The sequence below is a fragment of the Vicugna pacos genome, chromosome 29 (genome assembly GCF_048564905.1).
Source record: "Vicugna pacos chromosome 29, VicPac4, whole genome shotgun sequence".
Taxonomy (NCBI): domain Eukaryota; kingdom Metazoa; phylum Chordata; class Mammalia; order Artiodactyla; family Camelidae; genus Vicugna; species Vicugna pacos.
Window position 1 is genome coordinate 12,787,347 of NC_133015.1, and position 6,281 is coordinate 12,793,627.

General features: G+C 40.1%; 1 long non-coding RNA gene across 1 annotated transcript; it reads left to right on the forward strand.

Annotated features, from left to right (window-relative positions):
- Positions 1–2,127: 2,127 nt before the first annotated feature.
- LOC140690142 (uncharacterized) lies at positions 2,128–5,910 on the forward strand. Its single transcript, XR_012065324.1, has 3 exons — positions 2,128–2,533; positions 4,504–4,646; positions 5,803–5,910. It is a non-coding gene; the product is annotated as an uncharacterized lncRNA (long non-coding RNA).
- The last annotated feature ends 371 nt before the right edge of the window (positions 5,911–6,281 follow it).

A 6,281-nucleotide genomic window follows, 5' to 3' on the forward strand; every position in this document is an offset into this window, starting at 1 on the left:
TTCCCTGTTTAGCAACTGTTTGAATCTGCCCTTTGGAACTCAAGGAAGATCTAGGAAGCTAAAACTTTTTTCCTACAAATGAGAAATGGGGGAGTCAGAAAGGCTTTTGTACCCGGGGAGGCCTCACAGGGTCCTGCTCGGTTTCAGCAGTACCCTCTTGAAAGGGGATGAAGGGGAGGTGTTGGGCCAACTGATATCCTTCAAAGTCCAACGACCCCCATTCCTGGGCTCTCAGATGTCTGCCTGCGATCCCTCAACAGATAAGTACTTTCTTTACTGGGTGTGTTTCCGCTAACAAAGCCCTAGGTGACGCCCAATGTCACAACAGCACAGGCTGGCTTGTTTCAGCCCACCTTATCAGAGTCAAACCCCTTTACAGACCCTAAAACTCTTACCTCACCTACAGCCAGTCAGAGACTTGTGCACAAGCCGATCAGGCATCTTGTGGCCTGACCTTATAAAAGACCCCAATAACCAGCCCTTGGAGCTCACTCGCACAGTCACCTCTCATCTGTGTGGCCCCCTGTTGTCTACAGCAGTGTACCCTAATAAACTCCTTTCTATTCTCATACTTTATCTCTGGTAAATTCTTTTACCAACCCACGGGTCACCACGTCACCAGCCGCCGCATTGTGCCCACAATAGAAGGGACAGGGGGGCTTCATGTAGACAGAATTGTCCTACTAAAAAATGACCTGAAGTGTTAAAAAACAATGTTCAGCTGGGTAAATTTGAAGACCTAATTGGCTTTATTCAGCAATTTAAGAATCAGGCAGAACCCCCTCTATTAAACAGGGGGGTGCTCAAGGATGCTGTACAAAATGGAAGGTTTTTATAGGAAAAATGATGGGCAAGGGAGCTGTTGGTAAAGGGAAAGAAAGGATTATTTTTAGGCCAGGATATCTTTTGGGGGGTGAAGGGAAAAGCGAGGGTTTTATCATGCAGATGCCTCTTCTTCCTCAGGGAGATGAAGAAGGCCCACTTAACAGATCATCTTGTTGGTACTAACCAGAAACTTGTAGATAGTTGAGTAAGATTACCTTTCTGGGGAAGGTCAAAACTACAGTTAAGTCAGGTATGAAGTCTAGGCTTGGTATCATGGACTTTTAGCACAAGTGGCATCATCTTAGGCCCGTGGTTTTCTCTTTAATGGTGTGCTCAAATATTAAGATTTGATAAGACTGGGTGGCAGGTATGTGTTTATTGTATTATTTTCTATACTTCAAAAGTTTGAAATAGTTCACAAAATCTTTCTTTAAAATAAAAATATTCAGAGTACAATTGGGCCTTACTTTAAATAACAGATTTGACCAGCATTGCCTTTCCAAATTAACCAATTCCTTGATTAAACAGACAAAATTGCCTACTTATTTTGTCAGCCCTGGTGATAACATTCGCTCTTTCCAGTAGAGGTCACTATGTAATGAATTCTTTGGTTAAGCAATAGAATACATAGTATAACTTCCCCCATGCAAAGATTTTCAATCTTTTTTTAAAAAAATTATGAAATTCTTTCTTATTAGCTCACTTATAAGCCCAGTGCGCAAAAAAGCCAAGCATGAGATGGGATGGGGGCCAGAGACCCAAGAAGCTGGCTTGAAAGCTACCACACAAATACAAGGAACATTCATGAATATGGCTTACTGTGTTTGCTCTTTTGGCTTCAGAAATTTCTTCTGATTTCAGATGTCTAATATTTTCTCTCACTGCTCTCCACGGAGCACCAGTATGGTACCTGGTGGGACTAAGTCCATAAGAATCAGGGAACTGAAGGAGCAGGGTGCCGCTAAGTCAGAGATCCCTCAGGAAGGTGGATCAGGCCAGTCACTGACATCCCTCCCTCCCTTATCGATTGTTAAGTTGTAGCATGAGAAGTATCCTTTGAATGCTCACTCTGCATCATGATTTTTTTTTTTGACCTATGACAAACGTTTTCTATCACAGATAATTTATCTGTCTCCGTGAATCATTTAGTGTGTTTTTGGTTGAACCTAACAGAAGACCCAATTCAAAATAGCTTAAGTCACAAGGAGAATGTATTATGTCATAACAAGGAGGCTGAGTGTGGGTCAATTCCAAGGTGGGTCCACCAGTGGCCCAACATCGCCATCAAGGACTCAGGTTCTTTTCATCTCTCCATTCTGCCTTGCTCAGTGCACTGTTCAGCTCTTTAAGAACAGCTTCCCTCATGGTTGCTAGAAGATTGCTGGACAGTATTGCCAGAGGGGAGAGCCTGTGGTGATTGCCTCTCCAGAGCAGTACACGTGTATACAGGCCACCTCTATGGACTTCAGTCAAGCCAAACCAGTCAGCTGACACATGCAGATGAACTGATTTGTGGCACTTTGACTTAAAGCATGTGGTTTCAGTTTTCAGTAGTTTGGCTAAACCATCCATGTCAACCTGGACTATCAATAAGTTTCAGGCTATCTTATTTCTTACAGCCAAGGAAAGGGAGACACATTCAGACAAAATTTGGGACAAAGGCTCTCAAAGCAGAAAGACATCTAGCAACAAAATGTGTGTTTGATTGGTAAGGCCAATTCCAGCCACGTGTCTCTGTGATTTGGAATGAGGAGCATAGGACTTTGATGCTTCCTAGCTATTTTCATTGAGCCGTGGTTGATCAGCACTGATGTTCTCCATGCAATTATTTGATTGATTTAAATCGGGTATATTTGGATTTCATGAATTCGTTCAGGTCATTTAATAGTGGAAATAAAAAATTCTAATATAATTGCTGAGTTATGTCGACCTGAAACAAATAGGTGTTTCTCCAGTAAAGATGGGTTTATTTGAGATCAGCAGAGAATTATAATTTGAGGTCTGCAACCATGGGGAGCCATCTGCAATTTCTCACATGGCAAGGGAAGGAGACCACTTTTACCGAGAGGAAGTTGGGAGGGCTATCATAAACAAAGAACTCATGGCTTTTCATTGGCTGAGCCCTTGCCTAGAAAGAAGAGTCTTCTTGTGCTCTGCCGGTTGTTGTAAGGTGTGAGAGCTCCCCCTTCTGGTCTTCCAACCCTATTTAATTGAGGTTTCTGCTTATTAATTTTTTTACAGCTAATACTCATTGCTAAGATACTTATTGCTGCAGTTTGAAAACACTAGAGTTTTTGAATAATTTTGTTTGTAACTAGAGAGGAAATGATAGTTTTAAGAAAGTTTTACATGAAGAAAATGAAATCGTGATAAGAACTGGAAGATAATTCTAACTGCAAGACAGCTTCAGCAATTTAAAAATAATGGTCACAACGGTTTCTTGTTCATTGCTACACGGCAGGCATGTGCCAAATGCTTCACAGAATCATCATGCTAATCCTTACACAGTCCCTGCAGTATGTTGTCCACGTATTCCAAATGAGGAAAACGGAGGCTCAGGAAGTTGAATAAACTGCCCAAAGCCATGTGTTTGGTTATAGCTAGGCCTGGAGTCTGTGCACCGATGTCTAGTCTTTTCACTCTCAAAACGACTCCTTGGGATGTAAAATAAGTGAGGACACTTGTGAAGCAAGAAGGATGAGGGAAGAAAAAAAGGCAGTTCTTTTTGGGCAGAGATTGGGTTTATATTATCAGATTCTCTGAGAAAATTTAATTAGAAAATTGGAATGATTTAAAATCTTAATAGGATTAAGTTTGCTGCCAGAGAGAGTAGTATTTCCTTCCTTCCTTCCTTTCTTTCTTTCTTTCTTTCTTTCTTTCTTTCTTTCTTTCTTTCTTTCTTTCTTTCTTTCTTCCTTTCTTCCTTTCTTCCTTTCTTCCTTTCTTCCTTTCTTCCTTTCTTTTCTTTCTTCCTTTCTTCCTTCCTTTCTTCCTTTCTTTCTTTCATCTTTCTTCCTTTCATACTTACCTACCTATTAATAACCTATCATCCATCCATTCATCCATCCAATCTCACTCCACAAAGCACTTAGAGCAGAAATAAGACACTTACAATTTATAAGAATAAAGTGAAGAAAAGATGGTACTCTATCTTGATATTATGATTCTAAAATGTTAGCCGTGTGAAACTCTGTTAATGGAAAAAGTAATACCTTCAAAAGCTATATAAAATTCAAAACAGCATACTGCAAAGGATGAGGATACTGATTAGAAATATCCTGGTGAATTCTAAGATATCAACTAATTTGAAAAACTTTCCATTTGCCATCATTATTTCATTCAGTTTATCAGTGGCTTGGTGAAAGTTTCTTGGTATAATTATTTGATACATTTTAATATAGAAATTCTAAGTAGAAATAAAACCCGTTATTTAAATTTCTTCCACTAATTTGTCCCTGGGGCAATTTTCTACCGAAAAAGATTCTCCTATAAAGCATCATAGCTATATAGTATATGTATTGGTTCTTTAAAAATAATATTCTTACCCTGCTGAATGCATCTGAGCCTTATATTTATTTCAGAAGTTATGAAAAAAATCAATAATTATGCTCTTTTTTGTTCTTGCTATACAGTCTTAGAATTCCAACTTGTATTTACTGCATTATTTTTTTTTTACAGTTCTTGAGAACTGTAGAAGGTCTGAGTGCCAGATTCATTGGTAACTCTGTAGGTGGCCACTAATGCATTGTACCTAAAGGAAGGATCCCCATGGAAGGGCCTATTGCTCCCCAAAGATTTCCCACTCTACAAAGTAAGACAAAGTGAGTAACAAGACATTTGAGAATAAACTACAGAAATTTTTATCAAGCACATAATACTATGTATAAGAGTGTTAATCTACAATTCCTGATATATGAATGGATGGGTAATGGATGGACTGATGGATGGATAGATAGATAAGATGACAGTTTTCTATTGCTGAGTAACAAGCCATCTCCAAACTTAGTGAATTAAAAAATAAATCATTTGTTTGTCTCATGACTCTGCAATTTGAACAGGACTCAGAGACAATGGCTCATGCCTGCTCCACATGGCATCAGCTGGGTGGCTTGACTGAGGGCTTGGAGGATCTGATTCCAAGATGGCATATTCATATGACTGGCTGAGTTGTTGCTGGTTGTTGGTTGGGACCTCAGCCAGGTTCTTCTGCACGTGGGCCACTGTATGTGGACTGGGCTTTTCATTGTATAGTTGCTGGGTTCCCAGGGATATCAAACCCCGCAGAGAGGGGGCTAGGCAGAAGTTGCATTGCCTTTCATGATCTAGCCTAGAGAATCATAAAGCATCACCTCCACTGTACTCTATTACAGAGCTGTTCAACCTCCATACTGTCCAACTTTTGGGCCCCATAATTGTTGTGGGCTTCTCTGTGTATTTTTGGATGGTTAGTAGCAGTAGCACCCTTCCCTCAAGTTGTGACAACCAAAACTGTCTCCAGATATTGCCAAATATTCCCGAGGGGACAAGACACCACTGGGTGAAAACCACCGTTCTTTTATTTGAGGCAGTCACAAAGGCCTGCCCAGCTTCAAGGGCAGAGAGACACGATGCCCATCTATTTAAAGGAGAATGGAAAGGTTTTGGAAGAGCATGTGGGACAAGAAATACTGTGGCCATTTATAGAAAACAACTTGCCACAGTAACCTAATGCTATGAACTGAATGTTTGTGTCCCCCACCCCCCACCCAATTCCTTTGTTAAAACTCTAATCCCCAAGGTGATGGTATTGGGAGACAGGGCATCTGGAATGTAATTAAGTCTTGAGGGTAGAGCCCTCTTATAAGAAGAGTTTTTATTTATTTTTTTGTTTGTTTTAAATACCACCAGCCCCACCCCTGGCTGCCTCTGCCCCAGCCCCAGTAAGAAAAGACTTTGAGATAAAAGCCTGTTCCCTCCTCTCTCCCTTTGCCATGTGAGAACATAACGAGGAAGAGCCTCTCACCAGGAACTGAACCGGATGGCACCTTAATCATGGACTTCCCAGCCTCCAGAACTGTGAGAAATAAATTTCTGTTTTCTAAGCCACCCAGTCTATGGCATCTCGCTATAGCAGCCTGAACTGGCTAAGAAAACTAAAGAGCATACTATTTTTTTCTTAGTATTTTCTGTCCTGATTTTTAAAAATATTCCAGAGTTGTGCTGTGGTCTCTGACTCTAGAGAATTCTCATTTTATTTGTTCTTATTGAAGAAGATGCTTCACTCTGAATGCACCATCTTGATAATTTTGTTCATATCTCAATTGTATGAAGCAATACTCAGGCTGAAAAACCCCTAATCCAATTAAAATGAATTATTTGCATTATAATTCAAGAAATCAGACCATTTGCCTTTATTCTGCCTGTTATTCCCAGTGTACAAATTATGATGTATAGACATAATATCTTTTCATCACATT